Consider the following 27,995-nt stretch of genomic DNA (forward strand, 5'->3'; position numbering starts at 1 on the left):
TCCAAGGAGTAAGTGTCTTTTAATTTCATGGCTGCAATCACCATCTGCAGTGATTTTGGAGCCCCCCAAAATAAAATCTGACACTGTTTCCACTGTTTCCCCATCTATTTCCCATGGGCAATAGATGCCATGATCTTAGTTTTCTGAATGTTGAGTTTTAAGCCAACTTTTTCACTCTCCTCTTTCACTTTCATCAAGAGGCTTTTTAGTTCCTCTTCACTCTTTGCCATAAGGTGTTGTCATCTGCATATCTGAGGTTATTGATATTTCTCCTGGCAATCTTGATTCCAGCTTGTGCTTCTTCCAGCCCAGCGTTTCTCATGATGTAGTCTGCATATAAGTTAAATAAGCAGGGTGACAATATACAGCCTTGACGTACTCCTTTTCCTATTTGGAACCAAAACATTCAGAAGGAGTTAAATCCTCTAAAGAATTTAGAGGACAAAGGAAATGAGTTCTTCACCAGAATAAAGGCCTCTGAATGATTGCCTGGTTATTTATACATTTGTCCCTTATTGAGGCAATCGTGGGGCTTCCCTTGTGGCGGTAAAGAATCCATCTGCAATGCAGGAGACCTGGGTTCAATCTTTGGGTCGGGAAGACCCCCTAGATAAGAGCGTGGCAACTCACTCCAGTATTCTTGCCTGGAGAATCCCCAGGGACTGGTGGGCTACAGACCACGGAGTCGTGAAGAATCAGACATGACTAAGTGACTAAGCAGAGAGGCAATCCCAGAGGGCCCTAGTGGTAAAGAGCCCACAGTGAGATTCCTTAGAGCAGATACTCAGAAAGGAAATCGGGGAGGAGAAATTCTTGAAAGAAAAACCAGAGAAGCTACTGAAGAGGCTAAAAGTAGCTTGACCTAAGAGAAGGGAAGAAGTTCAGGTGTGTGTTAACACCACAGATCTTAACCTGTGTGCTGGGACACCCCAGGGAACTGCAGCGAACTCACAGGGATGCCCCGTGACTCTGATTTCTGAGAGAAACAGAGCATCACCTGTCAGAACCCAAGCAAACCACTTCAGTTTCAGTACTGGATTGCGCTCATATTCCTTTAAATGACATATTTCTGCAAGGCTGGTTTTATTGCAGTTAAGGGGATAAAAAGCAAGCACTATTTTAACACCACTGAAGCAATGGACATGAAATTGGACAAACTTCGGGAGATGGTGAGGGACAGGAGTGCCTGGTGTGCTGCAGTCCATGGGGTTGCAAAGAGTTGGATACGACAGGGCGACTGAGCAACAAAAATTTAAAAAAATCAACATGTAATAGTGAGGGTGACAGTGTCTGATCTGATTCCAATAACTGAGGAGTTGTGCAGTGTCCAGAAAGGCTCATAGATACCTCATTTGTAAGTGACTGTAGTTGACAAGTAAGTGAAACCAATTTTTTTCCCCTTCAGTTTATGTGTATTATTTTTTCAACTGGCTACTAAAATTGTTAGGACCTAAATACATACTTGGTGTTTTGGATCTAACTACTCAATGAAAGGAACTAGTAGGTATTTATTTTGGCATGGGGGTCCATGAAAAGAATTACTGAGAACCTTAGGGTATCATGACCTTTGAGAAAGCTTGAGCACCTCTGGGTTAACTTTTAAGTGGCTCCTCCATCTTCCTTAAGTAGTGGCTGACATACTCCATCTCCAAGCCATATCTCCATGTGGCTTGTGCTTTCCTCAGATACCTGATTGATTGAATCCATCACTTGCAGGAAGTCTACTCAGATCTCATGTATTCACCGAGGCCTCTGCTCATCTTGCTCACCTCTCCAGTTCTCACCTGCCCCTTCTTATTCTATTCTTCCACCATGCATATCACTTTTTAAGGCACTAAATTATTTAGTTGTTTGTAATTTTTATTATTGTCTACTCTCTCACTAAACTGTCATATGGGAAAAGTTCTTTATTTACTGACTTGTAAATTTAAAAAAAAGTGTTTGGAAGAGTGCCTGGACACAGAGTTCTTCGTAAATATTTATTGAAATAGTGAAAAATTGTCAGTGGTATCTCAAGCCTGGTAAAGCCATGTTTCCCATGTATGTTTTTATACAAAAAGTTTAAAAAATTATACAGATAAAAATACCTTAAGAACGAGTTGTTCCTTGCTCAGAGATATCTTGTGGTTCGTGTGCTGGAAGAAAAGTTAACTGAGTCACGTTGTTGTTACTACTTAAATAAATTCCTGTGTTTTTACTTTATAGAATGAGAAAGTAAGTGAATCCAAAAGTTCTATTTTTGCTTTCCATAGTTCTTCATTCTTTAAGATTAGCTTAATATATACCAAAGCTATACTTATACAGTTCCTTTCATTATCTCCAGTAGATGTGATCTTTAGTTCTGTGAAAGAATTAAGAAGTATCTGTGATGGTTCACTTAAAACTTGAGACCTCTCTGAAGTTAAGAAAACCTCACAGAGGTACCAGGCCTGCTATAGTGAGGGCTGGAATCATTACAAAGAAATGAGGGAAGAAGGTCAGCTAAACTTGGTTGATTCGAGATAGAAAGATTCCATGTTGACTCAGTGTGTCCATTTTCCACACTGCATAACATGCTACCGTAAGCTCGGTGGCTTCAAATAACACACATGTATGACCTCACAGTTGCTGTGGGTGAGAGGCTGTGTACGGCTAGCTGGGCGCCCTGCCCAGGCCCTCACAAGGCTGCAGTCAGAGTGCTCGCTGGCCCATCCTCTCAGGTGAAGGCTTGACGGGAAAGAATGGCTCCAAACCTGCCTAAGCTGCTGACAGAATTCATTCCTGCGGCTGAGTGAGTGTGGACCCCTGCTCCTCAGTGGCTCTTGGCTGGAGGCCCTCTTGGACTCTAGAGGCCGTGCAGTTATCGGCCATGTGACTTTCTCCATGTCTGCTTTCTGACCTGCACTTTTTTTTCCCCCTCTTGGGCCAGGCTGCATGGCATGCAGGATTGTAATTCCCTGACTAGGGATCCAGCCTGTGCCCCTTGAGCAGAGTCTTAACCACTGGACCACCAGGGAAGTCCCCTCCATAGCTGGTTTCTAACATGGCTGGTTGCTTCTTTAAGGCCAGCCAGGGACTCTCGCTGAGACAGAATCATGTAACATGATTGTGGGAGTGACAGCCCATCACGTTTACTGTATTTTGTTGGTTAGAAGCAAGTCATGCATCTTACACTCAAGAGGAGGGGATTTTACAAAGCCATTAGCATCAAGAAGTGGGGATTATTAAGGTCTCCCTGCTACATCAGGTGGCAGAAATGGAGCACTTCTTTATTTTCTGTAAGAATTCTGACTCCTGTTTACCACGTCAGCTCTATATTAGGCAAATGCCCTTTTCCTGGCCTGTATTCTCCAGCAAGAGCTATAGAAAGGCCACTGACTGTGCTCCTGCTGTGAGTTCATAGTGATGAGGCCCTTCAGCCCAGGCTGCTCTCTGTGCCCGCTGAGGCCCCCGGCCGCCTCTGCTGAGACTTGCTAGCCCCCTCGTCTGACAGAGGTGGTTCAGCTTTCGGCTCTTTGCTGCAGGAACTCTGTGTTTGCTATAAAATAAAGGTTTGAAAATACATTCCCTCCCGTGAGTTTTAGGCCTCATTATTTTATGTTTATTTTTTTGAAGGTTAGTTGTTACATTGGTGATCTAAGGAAGTACTACCTTGGAATCAATGATAACATGTTGTGTCCGGCCAAGCGTGTTTAGATACATTTAGATGATGGGACCTAACACATCTCATACGTTTTCTTATCACAAATATAAAAAAAATTACCTAAAAACTCTATAGCTTACCCCTATTCTTATCTAATTTGAACTTCTCATCTATTTTATTGCTAACAAGTGGTACTCTCTTTCTGTCAAGACAGACTGCAGTAATAGTGGTGAGCAGCACAGTGGAGCTGCCTTGCAGCTACATTGGATCACCCTGGATGGACACTAAATCTTCTGCTCCTGTCTTTCCTCGCTCTTAGAGTTTCTCAATAGTCTCATCCATAAAACAGCCTTCAGTCCTTGGAAGAGTACAGGAGGGGCAGATTGTTTTGTTCTCACTGGCTTAAGAAAAGTTTGGGCAAAAACGTGACTCAGGAATGCAGGAAGATATTAAATGCATTTTAAATAACTATGTTTTACTTAATTTGACCATACGCTTTCACTGAAATACAGTGTGCATTTTATTAAATATTGTTAACCAGCATCTTTAGAAAAACATAAGGATAGAGTTGCCATTTGGCATTAGAGAAAGAGACTCTAATACTGCTTTCTTGCATTAAGCTCTAAAAAATGGTTTCATCACCTGATAAATTCTACTAATTATAAAACGGAACTTTAGAAAGAAAAGAAAAACACAAAGTAGTGATTTAACAAAATTAATCTATCATTTTTACAATGAATATATATAGTTTCAGTAATAAGAACAATTAAATGTTATTAATAAATAAATTAACCTATCAAAAGACATGTGCAAGCTATTTAGAAGTCGGAAAAAAGTCATTTTTCGAGGTATTATGAAGTAAAATTTCACTGGGGATGAATACTGGAATGTTTTTCTCAAAGCTCATGAGAACCATAAATCCATGGAAACTGAGGAGTCTTTTTGCTTTGGTGGAAAAGAACTGTGGGAAGCTTTGCCCGGACTGTGAATCCACATTTATAAAAGCCATAAAAATCTCGTTGTTTTTAATCATCTCACCTTTCTGCGGATTTCACTGTGAGTGAACTCTGTACCATGGAAAGCCTATGATACATAGTTACCCAACAAGATAGTCAGGATTCAACTACTCTAGCAAATTGGTAAGTATTTTTAAAATATTTGTCAAGCACTGTTACTATCTTGGACGCCATATAGAACACACTTGGTCTTCCCCCATGGCCTCATAATTCAAGGTATCATGGTGTCTATCCCACCATGGTTGTCAGAATGCAGGGTTGTATGTATCTGCACGTTCTCTTTGGAGGAATGTTGACTTTAACTTGTGAAAGTTTTGTAGGCTTGATGTAGACTTTATAGGTAAGAATAAATTCTTACAGCCTTTTAAGGTCGGGATTTCCCGTGCACATGCTGGGGGTGCTTCGTGAAGCCAGTCAGTGTCTGTCCATGAGAGACAAGTTTATTGACAAGCAGGTCAATGGCTGCTCCAAATGGGGACCCACATTGAGAAGGTACCATGTCTGCAGCAGCAAACCTATAGCAGTGGTTCTCCAATTGAAGCTTCTCTCGGAATCACTTGCAGGCCTTGTTAAAACAAAGATTGCTTCCCCACCCCCAGTTTCTGATTAAGTAGATCTGGCTGTGGGGTGTGAGATTCGGCATTTGTAATGACGTCTTAGATGATGTGCAGCTGTTCTGAGAACCGCATTTTGAGAAACCGTGACCTGCAGGGTCATCCTAAAGGAACCAGTCCGTCCTAAAGGAACCAGTCCATCCTAAAGGAGATCAGTCCTGGGTGTTCACTGGAAGGACTGATGCTGAAGCTGAAATGCCAATACTTTGGCCACCTGATGGGAAGAACTGACTCATTGGAAAAGACCTTGATGCTGGGAAAGATTGAAGGCAGGAGGAGAAGGGGACAACAGAGGATGAGATGGTTGGATGGCATCACCAACTCGATGGACATGAGTTTGAGCAAACTCCGGGAGATGGTGATGGACAGGGAGGCCTGGCGTGCTGCGATTCATGGGGTCGCAAAGAGTCGGACACGACTGAGCGACTGAACTTACTGACTGCCTGACATGGAGGGTCAGACCATTAGCTAGTTTGATTAGGAGCTGGCTGCTTGCAGGGAGAACATAAGGAGAGGCAAGCTGTAAGGAAGACCTGAAATTAGAGTGAGGACCCTGAGACTTGATATGAAATACTTTCTTAGGGAGTCCATGGCTGACAGTGATCTTGAGAGCAGTCACTCCCTCTCCTTACCTGCTGGCAAGAAACAAGGAATTGCTCATGTAGGGAGGCAGTTCTGAGTGTGGTTAGGGCCATGGGATTTGGGGTCAGCTGAGAACTGAGTCTGAATTCCTGCTCCACCGCATAGCGCCAGAGTAAGCCATTTAGCCTCTTTAAAGACAGGGTAGGTTCTCAAGAGCAACAGTGTGGTAGTCATCCATCCTTCCAAACGAGAAGGAACCCTAACGAATGTAACTTCTGCTTGTCCTCCCTCTGCCCAGCCCTGGAACCAGGGCAGGGTTCACATAACCTGGCTTGGCCCCACAGCAGGGCAAGACTCTACCTCCAACCACCTTAGGTTTTCAGCTTCATTGCTGTTGTTTAGTCACTCAGTGTTGTCCAACTCTTTTGTGATACCGCCGACTGCAGCCTGCCAGGCTTCTCTGTCCATGGGATTTCCCAGGCAAGAATACTAGAGTGGGTTGCCATTTCCTCCTTCAGGGGATCTTCCTGGAATAGGGATCAAACCTGTATCTCCTGCATTGGCTGGTGGGTTCTTTACCACTTGGGAAGCCACCCTGGTAAAGAATTTGCCTGCCAGTGCCCGTGACGCAGGAGCCTCCGGTTCGATCCCTGGGAGGGAAAGATCCCCTGGAACAGAAAATGGCAACCCACTCCAATATTCTTGCCTGGAAAATTCCATGGACAGAGGAGCCTGGCGGGCTACAGTCTAGGGGGTTGCAAACAGTCAGACACTACTGAAATGCACACTCACACGTGGAAAACTTTTCAGCTGGGGCTCTTTAAAAAGAAACAGGTTAACAAGAGACAATTGACTAATGTGCAGTGCGTGTCCATTATAGAGAGTAACTCAGATGATGGCTTAGAATTCTGGCTTATATAGCGTCTTCAGCGAAGAACAGTACATTTGTGGAGAAGTGACAAAACAGAGGAAAGTGATTTTAGGCTTCCGAACGCTGCAAACTGGGAAGGTAAATATCTGGGAGGGAACTAATGAGTAAGGTTAGTGCACAGGTGCCTCTGGTGGGTTCTCTGGGCTGGTAAGTTAAAGCAGAATTTATATCCTGCGTTTAGGCAGAAAGTGGGGGAGGATAGAGCCAGCATTTCTTGCATTTGCTATTGTCCAGTTGCCTTCAGCTTGAAATTATATTTTATATCAAAGAGGTATATTTTGGGGTGACATATCCTGGTTTCCTTCAACCATACAGATGTTCTGCTAAGAGTGAGGGGTGAGAACCAGTGGGGGAGACAAAAATGCAGGCATGGCTAGAATTTGTTGGTGGTCACAGCCCCATCGGTGCTGCCCCATCTGCAGTGGCGGCAGCATCTGGGGGTGAAGGCACCGTATCTGCTGCCAGAATTGCTCAGTGACTTCCCCTCTGCCAGGCCTTTGCCCACATGTCAACTTCAGGTGACATCTTCCCGAAACTGTTATTATATAAAGGAGCAGCCCGCCTATCCCAGAACTCCCTCTCCCCATCCCAGCTTTAGTTTTAATTTTAGCATCATCTTTTAGCCTCTCCTGTTAGAGGGTGAGTTTCATGAAGGAAGAAAATTTGGCTCTTGTTCACTGTTGTATCCCAATGCCCAGAATAATATCTGACACATACTAGTGCTTGATAAGTATTTATTGAATGAATGAACACTGTAATCCTGTGATATTCTCCAGCAAATTCACTCTTTGCCTAAGAGAGCTAAAATTTATTTGTTGCTTGTAACTATTGACCCTGACCACTACAGACAGTCGTTATTATGAAATTTTTGGTAGTTTTTAGTTACTTTGAAAATCTTTCCATTCTACTTTCATGTAGAAAAAGTGTCAGCCAAGAAAGTTTGTCATTAACTAGGATTTGGTGAGCTGGACCCCTGATAGGGGAAGTGTGGAGTCCTAACCACTGGCCTGCCAAGGGATTCCTGATGCTAGTATTACTTAATATGAGCATTGTTGCTAATTTGGATGGGGAAATTCTTTGCTGTGCAGGGCTCTCCCTTCCATCGCATTGATCTTTAACATTCTTGGATCCTGCTCATTAAATGCCAGTAACACTCCCCAGAACGCCTCCTCACATTTTCAGCCCCTGCTTGGTTGGAGAACCACTGCTAGGCCAACAGCTCAGCAACCCCTAGGAATTCTAGAGTTTCTAATCTGTTACTTGTACGGGCTGGTGGGAGTGGTGGGTGATGGCTGCACGGCTGTTCTGTGGAAGCACGCCTGGCAGTTTGCTTTAGAATGTGGGGGTTCTTAGTACCTCCTATCCTCAGCTGTGGGCTTTAGTTGACATTCTGAGAGAAGAGACAGCCTTTTAATATCATTTTACAGGCAGCTAGCAGCATGTCTCCAGATCACAGTGTAAGATGTGTTTTATCTGGTATTTCTTTTATATAGCTGGTCCCCTCTGGTATGTGTGTTCCAGTCAATCTCAGTCAGAAAAGCTGCCCTTTTCCTGTCTCCTTCTTCTGAATTCTTCTGGAGTACTCTCATCCTTTGGCACACTATAGTTTCTACTCATCTTCTGTAAATGTAAATCTTATCAGAATCCTAGCAAATTATTTGTGATATGTGTAATGTATAGATGTAATGTATGGGGATGTAAAAAGTAAAAGATAATGCTTTATATTTGGTTGAAACATGGAATGGCCATTCTTGTAGGTTAAAAATGATTGAATATGAACACTTTGTGTAATTCAGTCTAATTATGGTAGTAAACTTTATACCCAGTCTGAATGCAACTATAGGCTTATCATAGAGCAGTAGTGACTGTGACAGCAGTTGAGACATTATGTTACCTACAGGAGAGGCAGACTCAGATTTTGTCCCTGTTTACTGTGAGTCAGTAGTATTTGAAGAGACAGGGACTAGAAAGGGAGGAAATCCCTTAGGTTCATATCATGTCCTGCAGGTGCAGAATGTTTTCACGTGTGGGATCTCATTTGCTCAAGTCTGTTCTCTCATGGCATCACTGACTCGATGGACGTGAGTGTGAGCAAACTCCGGGAGTTGGTGATGGAGCAGGACGCCTGGTGTGCTGCAGTCCATGGGGTTGCAGATTTGGACGTGACTGAGCAACTGAACTGATTCTCTAATTAGGCTAAATACTTACAATGTTCAAGTAATAAGGAAATAACTTGTTATGATAGTAGCATTACATACTTTGGTTTCAGGGATATTATTATATATAGTTTTTATGACTTTCGATGTAGGTCATCAAAATGGAGTTGAAATATTGCTGTTGATTTGAAGAAAAAAAGAATCTTCCATGGGTAACAATAAAAGAGAGAAATTAGTTAATAATAATTAAAAATCCTCAGACTTATTTTTCAGTATCTACAAATAAGGAGATCTCCCTCATTATTCTTGTGGTGCTAACCCATGGAATTCCATTGACATGGATTTTTCAAAGAAAATCAAGCACATTCATAATGTGAATGAAAACTTTGTGTCCATGTATGTGAATGTGAAGAATGTGCCCTAGTGGGTAGAGCCCTTTGAAGCTGAATGCTATGTAATATGTACATGGTGATTGTCCAGCTCACTCGCTCTTCTTGCAAAGAGGAAGACATGAGGATCCTGGTACTGTGTCCTTTATTCTCCTCACCCTGGAAGAATCCACGATGTCACGTGGATCGGTTTGCTTTGAATCCTGTCTGTTTAATTGAGGTAATCATTTTTGCTGATCCTTCTTCCTGAGTCTCCTTCTTGAGGAGCAGTCTCGGATTCTGCAACTCTGCCTCAGCCTCAGTCTGCTCTAGTGTCTCAATGCTAGATGTTTAGGGGTTATCTAAATAACGTCCTGGAAAATGCTGGGGGAAAGAGGTCAAGAGATGTTGGGCTAGTCTCAGCCAGAGACTTATGTTTATCATAGCTTAAATGAAAGCATTACATTTAATTATATTCCCTTTGGCATGCCTCTGTCTCTTGGATGTGATAATTAATGTGTTTGGCACAGAACAAGCAGTTAATAACTGTTGGTTTTTATCTGTCTGTCTTTAACAAACTTTGACCTGCAAAGATGGCGTAGAAAAATATTAGGTAACTCAGTTTTAGACATTATGATGTTATAATGACTTGTGCTGACCTAACGTCCTTGCTTTATTTGGTGGCTCAGATAGTATAGCCAAAATATAAATGTGAGAACTCTCTAAACCAAGGCTAATACCTCCAATGACAAGACTGTTGTCAAGGTGCTTGGATGGAAGTGACTTTTATAGCTGTACCTTAACTTGGATTAACTTTCAGAATACAGGCCACATCACATGATCTCAATATTAGAGGTAAGGATGCATCTTGATGAAGCTTCCTACCAATTTTCACATGTTTGCCACTTTTGTTTTCAAATGTTTTCAAAGCTCTTTTCTTAGTTTCACTGCTGCTGCACTTGCTACTGTTTACCTGGATTTTTTTTCTAATTAATTAATTTATTTTAATTGGAGGCTAATTACTTTACAATGTAGTGGTTTTTGCCATACATTCACATGAATCAGCCATAGGGAACCAGCGTTCCCCATCTTGAGCCCCCCTCCGCATCCCATCCCTAAGGTTTTTCGCAGCGCACCGGCTGTTTCATGCATCGAACTTGGACTGGCCATCTATTTCACATATGGTAATATACATGTTTCATTGCAATTCTCTCAAATCATCTCAAATCAAATCATCCCACCCTCACCTTCTCCCACCTGGACTTATTGAAGACATTCTTCTGAAACCCAAGAAATAACTTTTGCATGACTGAATGTAGTCAGGATGGTTGTAATGGTATGAAAGCTTTTTGCTTTGAACCAGTTTCCTTCAACAACAAACTGTTCTGTTGCCCCCTTGGGATGATGAAACTTCTTCATAAATGGTATATTAAACATAGAATGGTTTAGCAACATCAACTATGATATTGTAATCTCAAGGTAGACATGGTGATTTCTGATCAACAACTCTGGGGAAGGGCCTTACTAAAACTTATAGCAGAATTTTAGGTTTAAGGTTTTTAAAAAAATATTTGTAAGTCCCTGGCAAGTCAAGTGGGTCCCTGGTAAATGTTTGCTGAATTAATGAGGGAATGAATTGTGGAAGGCATCATTGTATGTTAATTGATATTTTATATTTGAAATTGCCTGTTCTGTATCCTGTGCATTGTCTATCCTGGACCCTTGACCAGTTTCTGGATGTTGCCTGAACCTTCTTGTCTGCTGTACCTTTGGTCACTCCATTTCCTCCTTCTCGATTGCCCTTTCCATCTCTACCAAAATTCTACCCATCCGTCAGCCTGCATCAAATGCTGTTGTTTCCCTAAGGCCTTCTTGGCTTTTTCTGTTACCCCAGATGAAAGTATTGGTAACTACCTCAAACGGTTGTCATGGTACATTTGCTTGTTTCTTCTGTCCTTAGCACTTTTCTTGTGTAACAGTAACGTGCATACAGGCATGTAACGCCTTTCGTTTTAGAGCTTAAGTTCTCTGAGAATGGATGTGCTGTGTTTGCCTTTGTACCTCACACTTTAGCATAGTGTCATGTGTGTTAGTGTCTCAATCTTTTGTTGTTGTTGTTGGTAAATGAATAAAATTTACAGGGGATTAACTTTTCTTTCTATGTTGTAATACCTATAAATTCCCCATCCTTCATAGAAATTTTTGACAAAAATGCTGATAAATTGAAAAAGCATTAAGACTTGATTTTCACTGAAATGTTTAAGTCACTGGTAGAAATGTAAGTGAAGAACAATGGACCAGGCTCTGGGAAAACTAGATTTTTAAAAGACATTGAGTAGATAAACTTGTTTTGATTGGTTGAGTGGGGATGAACAAAATCATTGTAAGAACCATTACTATTTAGTCTAAAAACTGAGGGAGATAACACAGCCTTTTTCTTCTGTCAAGAGTGAAATATTTATTAATATTGTTTTCTAGTTTGGAGTTCAGCACATTGTTCTCAAGTAGTCTCCAGATCATTTATTTAACTCACAAACTCAAAGCAGCAGCAACAGAAACAACACTAGAATATTATTTCTAGTTTAGGTAATAGAAGGAACAAAAAATAATGAACAGGAGCTTGGCCTGGAGTGGAGGTGGAACTGGAACCTCAGAAGCTGAAGCAAAGGTGTGGAAGGCTGCAGCTCTTTCTGTTTCACTGTTATTCCAGCCCGGTGGCTATTTAGCTGATTATTTATAGATAAATCGCAGTGTGATGACCAGTTCCTGAGTGGAACCTCAGGTAGTGAGGTTGGGATGTAATAGGCATGACACTGCAGATTTCCTCTAGCCATGGGAAGGAACTGCAGGGCAGCTATGCAGTATTACCCCCACCCCTTCCTGGTTTTCCCTTTCAATAGCATTTTCCCAGAGGGGTTTTCAAAACATTTATTCATTTTAAAAGGTGTTATGGTAAATTCCCTACTGGAAGCTTCCTTTCTGGCTGAGACAAGTACTATAGCCTGCAGAAATCTCGGTTACTGACTTGGAAACCAAATAATTGAGGATGCATGAATGGACAAGAAGCTGCATATAAAGGGAATCCCTTCTGACTGCATCTTTAATGCTGCAGGACATTAGAATGCAGGCGGAGGCCGCCCTTGGGTTTGGGTTGCCAGGTAACCAGAGTATCCACAGATTTCCATTTTTACTTTATTTCTGATTCAGGAAAGCTGTGGTTCTTTATGCAGAAGGTTAAAGAACCGCCCCCACCCTCCAAACACACACACAGACATCTCCTCCTTGTTAAGGTTGAACCAATCACATTCACCTCTTGGTGGCTAATATGTTTCAAGGGACACAATTGTTAAAATCTAAGCTGTATGAAAATCAGAGTAACAGAGGTAACAGAAAATCTGAGGTCACAGAGTTCCTGCTTGGTATTCAGGCAGTCAAAGGGAAACCCCACGGTTTCTGGAGGGGGAAAGGAGGAGTAGGGGAGGAGAGGACTGGGATTAATCCGAGCCATGGTGGGTTAATCCTGCATTTTCAGCAATTCAAGCTCTTCTGCCCGCTTGCTGTGAATTTTCCTCGAAACCATCCAAGACTCACTAGGGAAATTCTCCCCAATTGCTTGGTTTTATTTCCTTTAAAAATCTATTCTTTAGCCATCCTTTTCTAAAAGAACCAGCATTAATGGGTAATTTAGCAATATGGTAAAACCAAAAAGGACTGAGCTCTCAAGGAATATGGGGATTAAAAGCTTAAAGTCTTACGTTGAGCAGTTTTCTTTCCATTTTGTGGAGGAGTAGCCAAACTGAGAAGGAAATGGCAACCCACTCCAGTGTTCTTGCCTGGAGAATCCCAGGGATGGGGGAGCCTGGTGGGCTGCCATCTGTGGGGTCACACAGAGTCAGACACGACTGAAGTGACTTAGCAGCAGCAGCGGCAGCCAAACTGAATGGTTTTTGAAATCTTTTGGAGCAAAGGCTAAATAAGCTTGCAGCCCAACATGTGATTAAAAGTCAGCTCTTTGGGTAGTTTTTATGCCTTTGGGTTGTATGTGGCTGGGTGTGTATGTGGGTGTGTGTGAGGGTAGTATGCACAGTTGAGATTCCGGTGTGTGTGTGAAGTGGTCTAAGCCCTCTCTGAGAATTCCTGACAGGAGGCTTACGTGTCACCCTGCTTTGAGCATGGCACTCAGCACCAGGCCCAGCTGTGGAAGCTGACACTAGTGTTTTCCCTGTAAGGTAGACAGTACTCTAGGACAGCGGTCCCCAACCTTTTGGCACCAGGGACTGGTTTCATGGAAGATAATTTTTCCACCGACTGGGGCTGGGGACCCGGCTTTGGGATGATTTAAGACTTGGGGTGGGGGCCTTGCTTTGGGATGATTTAAGACTGGGGCTGGGGGCCTGGCTTTGGGATGATTTAAGACTTGGGGTGGGGGCCTGGCTTTGGGATGATTCTAAGTTCATTACATTTATCGTGTACTTTGTTATTATTACATCAGCTTCACCTCAGATCATCAGGCTTTAGATCCTAGAGGCTGCGGACCCCTGCTCTAGGAAACATTCCAGAGAGAAGTTTCTATAGCTCTACTTGTTGAGAATAAGTAGAGCTGGGAAGACAGATCTTCAGTCTACTGTCTTTTAATGCTTACTGCCTGGGAAATTTGTCCTTTAAAATCTCATTTTTCCAAGCTCTGATGGGATGAAGGCCAAAGCAAAATGAGCCTTGTTCTGACTAGCTGCCTTTAGCACTTTGGATAATTAACCGTTGATGGATCAGTGATATCATTTCCTGTTAGGAAAAAACCCAACATTTAGAAGATCTGACTAAAATAAGCAGAGCACAATATGTTAGTGTTTAGTGGAATTCTTCAAGTCTCTAATAACCATCTGTAAAATTCATCTTGGTTGAATTAGCAAAGCCTGCTAACAGACAATAAGTGACATCAGTGGCTGGGTGTTTTGAGATGCTTTTAGCCCTTGGTCCTTTAATGTTCAGGATGCTTCTTGGGTTAGTTATAAATTACAAATGGGCGGGCTGCAATTTCATGATTTTAATATGGGACAAATAACAATATATTACAAAATGTTATTGCTCCCTCAGCATTTCTATAGAGATGAAGTCTGACTAAGATGAGCATCAAGAGTTGTGTAGCTGGAAAAAGACATCACAGAAAAGTAAAACACATCCTGAATGGTGCTCCAGGCTGGCTATATCACCTGGTCCTCTAGGTAAAGGGAGTGATGAGTGACAATTGTGCTTACTTCTATTTGTTTATATATATCTGTATGTATACTTGTGGGCACAAATACGAATATGTAATCACATGTACAAACCTCATTTTTAGTGTGAATGGGCCCCACCACATTCTCGTCTACTCTTCAAGGCTTGGATCCCATTAAAACCAGGGAACTGGTCCCCCAGGTTGGTCCTGCTGTGGTCATGTCTATGCTGTGGAGTGGCCAGGTCAGCCGGCATATATACTTCTAAGCATCTAGGGTGTCCTCAGCATGACTTATTGGGATGTGAGAGACGAGGTGGGACTGGGAGGAGAGACTCACGGGAGTCAGAGGATGGCTTCTTCTGACTGGAAGTGGGCAGGCTGCCTTCTAGGAGTTGAAATGCCAGAATCAGAGTGTGCAGATCCAGAGGCTAAAACGTGGCTCTTACACAGACTGACTCCACTGGCCCACTTTGGTTTTCAGAACTCCCCTGCTAGACACACAGGAAAGGCTTTTTAAAAAAGGGAAGAGATTTTCCTCTTCTATTCCTCCAGCATCTCACAGTCATCTTGATGGCCATGCTACACTTGCTGTACTGCCTGACACTCTTCTTCCTAAAAGAAAAAGAAAGGGTGAATAGCATTCATCCTAGGGTGGGTACCTTGTCAGTTCAATTCAAAGTGTCCCCTCCCCTTCTGGGGCTCAAATCAGCAGAGAAATGGTTTTATTTAGAGTTTATTCATAATTCCCGAGAAGCTGAATGTACAGTTTCACAGCATGTAGATGTGTGCAGACTGTCAGATCCAGTTCTGCTGTGCTCTCGAGGATGCTTTCAAGGTTGTACCTGTCTCTTCTGCCAGTGGTAGGATTTATATCACAGAATTTTTTTAAACTTATTTATATGTATTATGTTGTTTATGCTGCTAAGTTGCAAAAATAGTATTTACTCTGTAGTGATTTATAATTTCTTGCCCCCTTTTAAAAGCAGTCTCTGGTTTTGATTTCATGTGAGACTTATTATTTAAGAATAAAATCACCAGGAGGAAAGAAAGATATTTACAATATTTTTGTTTGGCTCACCTTCGTGTCTGGTTTCCTCAGCAAGCTCTTGGCTCAGCGGGTATGCCTGGGGTAGAGATGGATGCTGAAGAAAAGTGCTAATTGAAGGCCCAGTGACTTGGATGATGTCAGAGAGCTCTTTCCTCATAGGAAAAAAGATTTCTCAACCCGAAAGCTTTCAGAAGCCCTTTAAACCATGCTCTATATTTCCTAAGAAACTATGTCCCAAGTGTGCGTAAAAGCAGGGAGGAAACGGTGAGGCAAATGGAGCACGGGCCCCTTCTCACCATGTGCGCCCGGGAAGCCCTGGGGGGTGGGTTCTACGTGTGCTTTTTCACAGGTGCAAGCGGGTCAGATCCCTCAGGGATGACCAGGAAGGGGGCGTCTGGCGAAGAGCGTGAGAACTATGTTCTAGGGAGCATAGTACTTCTCAGAAATCGCAAAATCTGTGTCAGAAATTATCATCTTGAAAACTGTTTATAAGGCAGAGAAGAGTATTTTGAGCTTCATTTGAAACTGTGGAAACAAATATAAGCAGTCTAAATATCATGTCAAATGGAGTAAAAAAATTCCATTTTCTTATAAATTTAGCTTAAGTTTAGGAAATGAGAGCACATGCTTTAGGGTCTTCAGCAGCTGAATGAGGCTTTCCAGGTTATTAAAAGTAGAAAGAACTATGGTGCATCTCTTTGTAGTTAAAGGTACAGAGTTGATTTTGCAAGAGCAGTTGGTCAGTGGTTACCCCTTTAATTAGCTTTTCGTATGGATCCTTAATCTTTCTTCTGCTACTACCTTCAAAAGCAATGACACTGGGTGCTGGAGGAGAACATATGAGAGGGATCTTTTTTATTTTTATACTTTAAGCTTAGAGAAGGAAGATGTCAATTTTTTAATAAAAATCATGTATTTAATCACAAAATTTTGCAGTCTCATGACTGTGCTATCTAGAGATTTTTTCAAAGTCTTGACTGGAGTACATGCAGTGATTAGGAGGTATTACTAGGTTAATTAGAAACTGCTCCTCTTAATGATGCTAAATTGTTCAGGAGAGAAAATTGCTAGAGAAGGGAGGGTTCAGGGAGAAGATTTGTCTCTAAAAGCTGCTCTCCCATGAAGGTCGTGCTGTTGTTGGAGCAAGATGTGTCTGTGTTCTTGTTAGGCATGCTCATTATGCCTGCTCTCTATCAGCTGTGTTACGTGACTGACAATGTACTAAAATAATTTTCACTCATTGACTAAATTAAAGGTAGAATACTAAACCAGCTTTGACCCTGACATCACTGGTGACTTAGTTCCCTTGGTGTTCAGCCCTGGCCAGTGCTCATTCTGCTTCTTGGACCGATGTCTCCTGGTGCCCTTTGCTGGGCTGTGTGCCTGGGTCTGCATACCCTCTGCATGGTTTAACACCACTTACATCCTGATGGCTTGAAATCATTTTCCCAGCCCAGACCTTCCTCCTGACCTCCTGATCCATGAATATGATGGATCCCTCATCCACCTCTCAGACTCAGTGATCCCAGCTTAACTTCGTATTCCCCCACCCCCAGATCTGCTCTCATTTCAGTAGAAATAAGTGTATAAACTTTGGTTTCTCTGTCTTCCATATCCAACAGACCCATGCAGTCGTCGCCTCCTGTAGATTTTGAATCCACATCTCTTTCAGACACGTTCTCCCTCTTCAGTTCTGCCAACACTAACTGTCCATCCCTTGTTCTCCTTATGATCCAAGTTGCTTGGAAGGCTATGACCCCTGGCCAACCAGTAAGGCCCCCGGAGCATAACTGCTCCTCTGGCCCCTTTCTTTGCCTTCCTCCATACAGTGAAAGCAACTAGTACACACAGCCTGGCCTTGCGGATGTGGTTTACTGTCTGTGAACTGGCTTGAAATCCTCTGGAGAGGCGACAGAGCTCCGGGGCCCTGGGACTTGTCTCACACATTGGCGGTTCCCATCTGGGGTTTTCCTCTGGGTGGTTCAGCAGTTACCTGCTTGCCTAAGAGGTTCTACCTGCAAAAGTTGTGTTTCATATTTCATAAAGGCTGTGGCTTTTTCCTTCTTTAGCACCTATACAACTGTTCCTTGGAGTAACTTTTGATAATCCACAGGGCCAGCTAAGCTTCTTCCAAATGGTTTGCTTCTGTGACCGAAGGGTAAGAAGTAGGTGCTCCCTCCTTACTTACATTTCTCTCATGTTGGTTGCAGTTGACCAGCCTCTTGTCTTCTCTTTCATCCTCTTTCTCTTCCTCTTCCCACCTCCCTTCCTCCTCCTTCCTTTCCTCCACTCCCTCTCCCTTCCTCCCTCTCCTCCTTCTGTTGATACTGTTACCTCTTCACCATCCCCTCCTCCTCTCTGCCTGCCCTCTCCTCCTCACTTATACTCCATATACTTTTGTTCTATGTTTTTGGTAGAGGCCCTTTTTGAGGGAGTTTGTGTTTACTCATTTCTGAGATGCTTTTAGTTTTTTCTTCTTCTGTACTTCACTTTAATGTCCATCATTCTCTTAGTTTCTTCTGTTAAATAATGTGTACTCTGTAATTTTCTGTTTAATTGGCCTCCACTTTTATCTTCTATTATGATTACCTCATCACTTCAGATCCTCTTCTTCCTGTGCTGTTAATAATTTGTCTTCCTGGCTTGAATATTGCATCCTCCCCCATTTTATAGGAAAGTCATCTTTCTGAATTGCAGGTCTTCTTTGGAGACTCTGTGTGTGGTATACCAGTGCCTTTATCCCTAGGTCCTCCTGAATCTTTCACCAACATTCTTTCTTGGATTGACTTTCTTTGAAACTGACATTTTGGCCATGAAGAATTATTTGTGGATCTTTTAGTTTAATAGCTGGTTTGATCTTTCTGGAGTCCCTGGTGCTCAGGCTTTCCCTGTCTCTGTAAAGCTCTTGGCTGTTCTCCACTCCATCCATTTGCCTTAAATACACCTACTTAGTTTTCATAAGTTATCTCAAGTATGAGCTCAAGCATCCTTGTCTTAAAGACTTTCCTGCTTCTCCCACATTGCTTCTCCCACAGTAGAATTGACCATTTCCCCTTAAAGTTTTCACTCTGCTGTCTTCTCAAGAGTGTTCAGGAGCAGCATTGAGCTTAATGGAATCTTAATAGAATCTCTTCATGATCCCTACTATGTCCCAGGCTCCATTCGGAGCAATTTCCACAAACTGCTTACCTGGTAACTTATCTGTCTCTTTATATGGACAGGGAATGTCTTAATAATATTTTAAAGTTATTAGCTTTCAATAATATGAATAAAAGATGCAATCAGAGGAGAAATGTCAGGTCCCACCACAAATTCTAACTACTTGGATACTCTGCATACCATCTGCTTTTGTTTCTGAGACCCATCCCTCTGGAGCTCACCCTCTCTCACCTTCTCAGGGACTACTTTTTTTCCTTTTTAATAATTATTTGCTTTCTTTTGTGCATTGTCTACTTCAGTAGCAGTAAAGAGTTTTTATTGCCAGATTTCAAATCATAGGTTTGCAAGTGACTAACTGTGTCTTTGGGCAAATTAATTGACTTCTCTGTACTTTAGTAACTTTGTTTCAAAAACATTGATATTTTGATAATTAAAAGAGCAATTCCTCTCCATTGTTTCCCTGCAAACAGGTTCATCAGTACCATCTTGCTAGATTTCATACATGTGTGTTAAATATTTATCTTTCTCTTTCTGACTTACCTTATTCTCTACAATAGACTCTTGGTTCATCCACCTCATTAGGACTGACTCAAATGCATTCTTTTTTAAGGCTGAGTAACATTGCATTGTATATATGTACCACAATTTCTGTATCCATTCATCTGCTGACAGACATCTAGGCTGCTTCCACATCCTAGCTATTGTAACAAGTGCTGCAACGAACATTGGTGTACGTTGCTGCTCTTTCAGTTATGGTTTTCTCAGAGTGTGGAGATGTAGATATAAGGAGCAGACCTGTGGACCCAAAGTGGTGAAAGGTTGTTGCTGAATCATGCAAAGACGCTGGGATTCTTGGCCTCTGGAGGAGAAGAATTCAATCCGGGGCCAGAGACAAGGCTTGATTGCTCAGAGCTTTTGTGTAATAAAGTTTTATTAAAGTATAAAGGAGATAGAGAAAGCTTCTGACATAGACATCAGAAGGGGGTAGAAAGAATACCCCCTTGCTAGCCTTAGCACTGGAATTATATACTCTCAAATTAGTTATCACAGGGAATCAAAAGAATGTCTGGAGGTTGTAAAGACCTCACCAGACCTACTCCCATAATTTACATTTTGAGATAACAGAATTAGCCAGAAAGTTTTTTCCAGAGATGTCCTCAAGCAGGATATATTATTGTTATATAATCCTAAGGAATGTAGAGGGAAAAAAAGTTTGTCCTTTCTTCCTCCTTGAGAATTCCAGACCCCTCTCTCCATGGGGACCCCTAGACTTCTTATCAACCTGCCTAGGAATTGACTCTCTCATTCCCCCCTTTTCTTTTAGGAGAATTATGTTGCCAAGGGAAAGGGGCGTCGTTTTCATTCCATAACTACTTCCTGCTGTTTAGGGGCATGGTCCCTAAATTGTTAAGGCAACATATTCTCCTAACCCTCATATTGAGGGTCTCTGATCCAGGGGCCCCAAGTAATAGTTGGAGGAGGCTGTGGCACTCATAGGAGCTTGGACAACCATTTGTAACTTAAAAGCCTTCATGTGACTAGAAACAAATCCAATTACACAGTTACAGATGCAGGGAGCAAACAGCAAAAATAGAACAATCAGAATTATTGTAATTAAGATAGTTTTCCACCATGGGGAACTAGTTAACGTCTCCCAAAGTGAGGCAATTGAGGCTTCAGGAGTATCCATAGCCCCAATCATCTTGGTCATGTGTTTAGTAAAATGAGTAACATTAGTGCTCATATCAGGTATATAAGTACAGCATTGGGTATGAATAATGGCACAAGTTCCTCCTTGCGCAGCTGTCAGAATATCTAAAGCTAATCTGTTTTGTAAAACCACCTTTCTAATTTGTGCTTGTTCAGCATTAAGAGCTGAAATAGCTTTTTGAGAATCTTGTAATGCCTGTTGAGTAAAATTAGTCAAAGCATCCACTCGTAGCATAACATCTGTAGTTCCCAAAGAGGGAACAAACACTGCAGCCAAATAATCATACCAGTGAAATACAGACCTTGCCCACTGAGTTTTAAGGTGGGGTAAATTAGCAGGCTTCTCTGGAAGCTCTGAAAATGTAAAACCATGAGTAAAGGCTGGACCTAGGGTGCATCTCCCTATCCAACCAGGGGGAAGCCATACCCATGGGTAAAGAGTCACATATCCAGTAAGTCCCGTTTGGAGCAAGCCAGCATGACTGAGATATCCAGTCCCAATCAGTGCCTGGCCAGACAAAGGGAGGACCTGAATTGGGGTTGGAAAACACGGGAATGATTACATTGCATATTTCCTGAGGCAAAAATCCCAAGTGTTTCCAATCACTATAATTAAGTTGTTGGCTAACTTCTGGGGATGGCTCTATTTGTTCCCAGCATATAGGGGCAGTAGATATTAGACGTCCTTTTTCAGGAGTTAGCCATATAACCTCATCCCATATTTGATAAACATCAGGTAAAAAACCATTAGATCTAGACCTATTTGCCTTATGTGTAGCAAAATAGTCATTGAACTGAGACAATGTATAATCAAAATTAAAAGTCACATTATGTCCATAGTTAAAGTACAACGTGTTGCACCAGTCCATTTTAGGGTTGTTAGATGTCATCAGATGAAGAAGAGGCATCACATATGATTGTTGTTGAAGGTATTTGCAGACTTGGAGAAAGTCTTTTCCTTGAAGTGGAGATGTCCACCACGGGAAGCCTTCCACTGATGAAGAGGGGAGTGCTCCACAGACCCAGCAGTTAGACTGATTGTGAAATGCTGTGTAGGAGTGAGCCCAGGACAGGAAGGCATTGTCTTGAGGATCAAACAGCACTCAGGATTTTTGGAGTCAGCAGAAGTAGGCTCACATAGATTATCAGGCCCATCTGAAAAGTACAAAGTCAGAGCATAGAAAGTAAAGACATAAAATGACATCACTTAGTTCTGGTCAGGGTGCCACCTCTTAACTCGAGTGTGATGTACCCATGAATCAATTCCTGGCACTTTGACAGGGAGAAGAAAGAATAACCTGGTAAAGGCCTTCCCAGAGGGGCTTGAGGGATGGGCCCCCAGACCCCAACGTTTTTATGAGGACCTCGTTTCCTGGCTCAAATAGAGGCTTGCTTGACTCAGAGGCTAGGTCAGGAGTTGTCTCCCAGAGTTCTGTTAATGCCTGTTGAAAAGCTGAGAGCTGAGTTACATAGTTAATTCCAAGGCTTCAGGGTCTATAACAATGTCCGTGCATAAGAAAGGCCTTCCATAAATACATTCAAAGGGGGACAGTCCCTCCTTTTTGGGGGCAGTTTGAGCCCTCATTAAAGCTATGGGTAGGACTTTAATCCAATTGTCCTGCGTCTCTAGAATCAATTTGCGCAGATGTCTTTTGATAATGTCATTAGTTTTTTCAATCTTTCCTGAGGATTGGGGTCTCCAGGAACAGTGTAAGTGATATTCTATTCCTAGAGCTTTAGACACCCCCTGAGTTACAGCAGCTTTAAAGGCGGAGCCATTGTCACTCTGAAGGCTCTGTGGCAGTCCAAACCTGGGGATAATTTCATGGATTAAAATCTTTATAACCTCCTTAGCTTGTTCACTACAACAGGGAAAAGCCTCAATCCATCCAGTAAAAGTATCCACCCAAACTTGTAAGCAAGACTACCCATTAGCTTTTGGCATATGAGTAAAATCAATTTCCCAGTCCTCTCCAGGATACTTTCCACTTTGTTGTAATCCAGATTTTGCTAGCTTTTCAGTCTTTGGGTTATTTTTCTGACAAACCTCACACCTTTTGATAAGTGTTCTTTAAAGTTTTCATTACATTTTTACCTTCAAACAAATGAGAAGCCATCTGGTAAGTACTCTCTGCACCCAAATGAAAACTCTGGTGTAAACCCTTAAGAATTTTCCACTGAGCATTTTCAGGAATTATTAATCGTCCATCCTCAGACTGTAACCATCCTTTATCAGTAATCTTTGCTCCTCTTTTCTCATATCTTTCTAATTCTTCCTCAGTATATTGTGGTTTTTCCTGTTCCGCAGGACCTGTCCAGATCAAAGGCGTCTGTAGTGAAGGGGTTTCGTAAAGTGCCGCTTTTCTGGCTTGACAGTCAGCCAGCTGATTACCTTCAGCTACTTTACTCCCATCCCTGTTGTGTCCTTTGCAATGCATAACAGCTACTTCTTTAGGACAATATATAGCAGTTAAAAGTCTCTCAATCTCTCTGAAATGTTTAATAGGTTCTCCTGTTGCTGTTTTAAACTGTCTTTCTTTCCATATTGCAGCATGAGCATGTAAAGTCAAATAAGCATACTTAGAATCAGTGTAGATATTTACTCTCTGCCGTTTGCTTAACTCTAGAGCTTGGGTCATGGAGAAGGCAATGGCACCCCACTCCAGTACTCTTGCCTGGAAAATCTCATGGACGGAGGAGCCTGGTAGGCTGCAGTCCATGGGGTCGCTAAGAGTTGGACACAACTGAGCGACTTCACTTTCACTTTCAAGCATTGGAGACGGAAATGGCAACCCACTCCAGTGTTCTTGCCTGGAGAATCCCAGGGACGGGGGAGCCTGGTGGGCTGCCATCTCTGGGGTCGCACAGAGTCGGACACGACTGAAGTGACTTAGCAGCAGCAGCAGAGCTTGGGTCAGAGCCACAAGCTCCGCTAACTGGGCACTGGTTCCCTGGGGGAGAGATTTTGCTTCTAAAACCTGTTCAGTCACCACTGCGTAACCTGCTTTACGCTTTTCATCCTGAACAAAATAACTGCCATCTAAATATTTCCATGTCAGGATTGTCTAATGGGGTATCCATTAGATCTTCCTGAGCTGCATAGTTTAAAGTTAGGAATTGGGAACAATCGTGATCAGGTGTTTCACTTTCCTTCTCCAACTATTACTTAGGGCCCCTGGATCAGAGACTCTCTATATGAGGGTTAGGAGAATATGTTGCCTTAACAATTTAGGGACCATGCCCCTAAACAGCAGGAAGTAGTTATGGAATGAAAACGATGCCCCTTTCCCTTGGCAACATAATTCTCCTAAAAGAAAAGGGGGGAATGAGAGAGTCAATTCCTAGGCAGGTTGATAAGAAGTCCAGGGGTCCCCAAGGAGAGAGGGGTCTGGAATTCTCAAGGAGGAAGAAAGGACAAACTTTTTTCCCTCTACATTCCTTAGGATTATATAACAATAATATATCCTGCTTGAGGACAGCCTCTGGAAAAAACAAGTCCACACTGGAGTGGGTTGCCATTTCCTTTGAGGGAGGGAGAGGGTGAAGCAAATTGAGAGAGTAGCATGGAAACATGTAAATTACTGTATGTAAAATAGATAGCCAGTGGAAATTTGCTGTGTGACACAGGGAGCTCAACCCAGTGCTCTGTGACAGCCTAGAGGACAGGATGCAGTGGGAGATGGGACGGAGGCTCAAGAGGGAAGGGGCATATGTATACCTGTGGCTGATTCATGTTGGTATATGGCTATGGCAGAGACCAGCACAATATTGTAAAGCAGTTATCTTGCAATAAAAAATTAACAACAAAAAAGAGCAATACAAGAAAGTATGTGAAACAGTCCCTGATATAATATAAATGCTGAACAAATGTTAATTATCATATTATTAAAACTTATTTGCAGCAGCATATGAAATGCCTTATCATCATGTATTCCTGAATATACCATGGGCTGTTGTCCCAATCCAGCTACTGGCCCATTTTCATCTGTGCTTCCTAACAAAATTACTATAAAGAGTTTCCTATATTTGCTGTCTTGCTCTCATTTTCCTTCTTAACTCATAGAAATGGGGCTTTTATCCAAACCATGCCAGTGAAGCAGATCTTATAACATGAATTGAGGTCCCCAGTGATTGACACAATGTCCGTCAATTGTCAGTGCTCTCTCTTTCTCCCAATTGGCTTCTTAAGAGCAGTTGACGTGGTTGATGATTCCCTCCTTGAAAAAGTTTCTTCTGTAAACTTCAGGCACATGGTAAGCCTGATTCCCCCCACTTTTGGGGCCCCTCTTTTTGTTGCTTGTCCCCGTCCTGTTCTCTCCTCTACAAGATCCCTGAAAATAAGCCTCCTCCAGGGTTCAGTCTTTGGTCCTGTTCTTTTATCTGTATTCTCTTTTGACCTGATCTGACCTGGTTCCATAGCTTCAGTTCAGTTCAGTCGCTCAGTCATGTTTGACTCTTTGTGACCCCATGGACTGCAGCACACCAGGCTTCCCTGTCCATCATCAACTCCCGGAGCTTACTCAAACTCATGTCCATCAGTGATGCCATCCAACCATCTCATCCTCTGTCGTCCCCTTCTCCTCCTGCCTTCAATCTTTCCAGCATCAGGATCTTTTCAAATGAGTCAGTTCTTCACATCAGGTGGCCAAAGTATTGGAGTTTCAACTTCAACATCAGTCCTTCCAATGAATATTCAGGACTGATTTCCTTTAGGATGGACTGATTGGATCTCCTTGCAGTCCAAGAGACTCTCAAGAGTCTTCTCCAACACCACAGTTCAAAAGCATCAATTCTTCAGTGCTCAGCTTTCTTTATAGTCCAACTCTCACATCCATACATGACTACTGGAAAAACCATAGCTTTGACTAGACAGACCTTTGTTGGCAAAGTAATGTCTCTGCTTTTTAATATGCTGTCTAGATTGGTCATAACTTTTCTTCCAAGGAGTAAGTGTCTTTTAATTTCATGGCTGCAGTCACCATCTTCAGTGATTTTGGAGCCACCCCACAATAAAATCTGTCACCATTTTCATTGTTTTCCCATCTATTTGCCATGAAGTGATGGGGCCAGATGTCATGATCTTAGTTTTCTGTGATCCATAGCTTCAGATAATATCTATATGTTGATGAATCCTCAACTTTATATTTCTAGCCCTAATCGCTTCCCTGGGATCCTCACTCAGATACTGAACTGGTTACTGGGCACTACTACAGGGATGTCTAATACACAACTGGGATGCAAAGTAGATGCAACATGCCCAAAGTAGAATTACTAACTCTTCTTCTCCAGAGTTGTCCTTCCTGCCAACCCTATCGCGAGTAACTGGCACACCATCTATACTAGGTTGCAGCCTATGAGTCAGCCTGGATCGCTTCCTTAGTTTTGTTCTCTATTATTGAAAGTCCCCACAGTCTCTCTTTGTAATACTTCTACAGTCCTTGACTCTACTTTTCATCCCTACTTTAGTCTTCCTGACTTTCCAAAGTATAAATCTGATTAGGTCACCCTTCCCAGAAGCACTCTAAAACTTGCATTATGTTAGAATGAAAGTCAGTCTTTTTTTTTTTTTTTTTCCATTTATTTTTATTAGTTGGAGGCTAATTACTTTTACAATATTGTAGTGGGTTTTGCCATACATTGACATGAATCAGCCATGGATTTACATGTATTCCCCATCCTGATCCCCCCTCCCGCCTCCCTCCCCATCCCATCCCTCTGGGTCTTCCCAGTGCACCAGCCCCGAGCACTTGTCTCATGCATCCAACCTGGACTGGTGATCTGTTTCACCCTTGATAATATACATGTTTCGATGCTGTTCTCTCAAAACATCCCACCCTCACCTTCTCCCACAGAGTCCAAAAGTCTGTTCTATACATCTGTGTCTCTTTTTCTGTTTTGCATATAGGGTTATTGTTACCATCTTTCTAAATTCCATATATATGCATTAGTATATTGTATTGGTGTTTATCTTTCTGGCTTACTTCACTCTGTATAATGGACTCCAGTTTCATCCATCTCATTAGAACTGATTCAAATGAATTCTTTTTAATGGCTGAGTAATATTCCATAGTGTATATGTACCACAGCTTCCTTATCCATTTGTCTGCTGACGGGCATCTAGGTTGCTTCCATGTCCTGGCTATTATAAACAGTGCTGCGATGAACATTGGGGTGCACGTGTCTCTTTCAGATCTGGTTTCCTCGGTGTGTATGCCCAGCAGTGGGATTGCTGGGTCATATGGCAGTTCTATTTCCAGTTTTTAAAGGAATCTCCACACTGTTCTCCATAGTGGCTGTACTAGTTTGCATTCCCACCAACAGTGTAAGAGGGTTCCCTTTTCTCCACACCCTCTCCAGCATTTATTGCTTGTAGACTTTTGGATAGCAGCCATCCTGACTGGTGTGTAATGGTACCTCATTGTGGTTTTGATTTGCATTTCTCTGGTAATGAGTGATGTTGAGCATCTTTTCATGTGTTTGTTAGCCATCTGTATGTCTTCTTTGGAGAAATGTCTGTTTAGTTCTTTGGCCCATTTTTTGATTGGGTCATTTATTTTTCTGGAATTGAGCTGCAGGAGTTGCTTGTATATTTTTGAGATTAATCCTGTTGTCTGTTGCTTTGTTTGCTATTATTTTCTCCCATTCTGAAGGCTGTCTTTTCACTTTGTTTATAGTTTCCTTTTTTTTTTTTTTGCAGAAGCTTTTAAGTTTCATTAGGTCTCATTTGTTTATTTTTGCTTTTATTTCCAATATTCTGGGAGGTGGGTCATAGCAGATCCTGCTGTGATTTATGTCGGAGAGTTGCCTATGTTCTCCTCTAGTAGTTTCATCGTTTCTGGTCTTCCATTTACATCTTTAATCCATTTTGAGTTTATTTTTGTGTATGGTGTTAGAAAGTGTTCTAGTTTCATTCTTTTACAAGTGGTTGACCAGTTTTCCCAGCACCACTTGTTAAAGAGGTTGTCTTTTTTCCATTGTATATTCTTGCCTCCTCTGTCAAAAATACAGTGTCTGTAGGTATGTGGATTTATCTCTGGACCTCTATTTTGTTCCATTGATCTATATTTCTGTCTTTGTGCCAGTACCATACTGTCTTGATGACTGTGGCTTTGTAGTAGAGCCTGAAGTCAGGCAGTTTGATTCCCCCAGTTCCATTCTTCTTTCTCAAGATTGCTTTGGCTATTCGAGGTTTTTTGTATTTCTATACAAATTGTGAAATTATTTGCTCTAGTTCTGTGAAGAATACCGTTGGTAGCTTAATAGGGATTGCATTGAATCTATAGATTGCTTTGTGTAGTATACTCATTTTCACAATATTGATTCTTCCAATCCATGAACACAGTATATTTCTCCATCTGTTTGTGTCCTGTTTGATTTCTTTGATCAGTGTTTTATAGTTTTCTATGTATAGGTCTTTTGTTTCTTTAGGTAGATATACTCCTAAGTATTTTATTCTTTTTGTTGCAATGGTGAATGGTATTGTTTCCTTAATTTCTCTTTCTGTTTTCTCATTGTTAGTGTATAGGAATGCAAGGGATTTCTGTGTGTTAATTTTATATCCTGCAACTTTACTA

Source organism: Odocoileus virginianus, unplaced genomic scaffold (assembly GCF_023699985.2).
Source record: "Odocoileus virginianus isolate 20LAN1187 ecotype Illinois unplaced genomic scaffold, Ovbor_1.2 Unplaced_Scaffold_3, whole genome shotgun sequence".
NCBI classification, from domain to species: domain Eukaryota; kingdom Metazoa; phylum Chordata; class Mammalia; order Artiodactyla; family Cervidae; genus Odocoileus; species Odocoileus virginianus.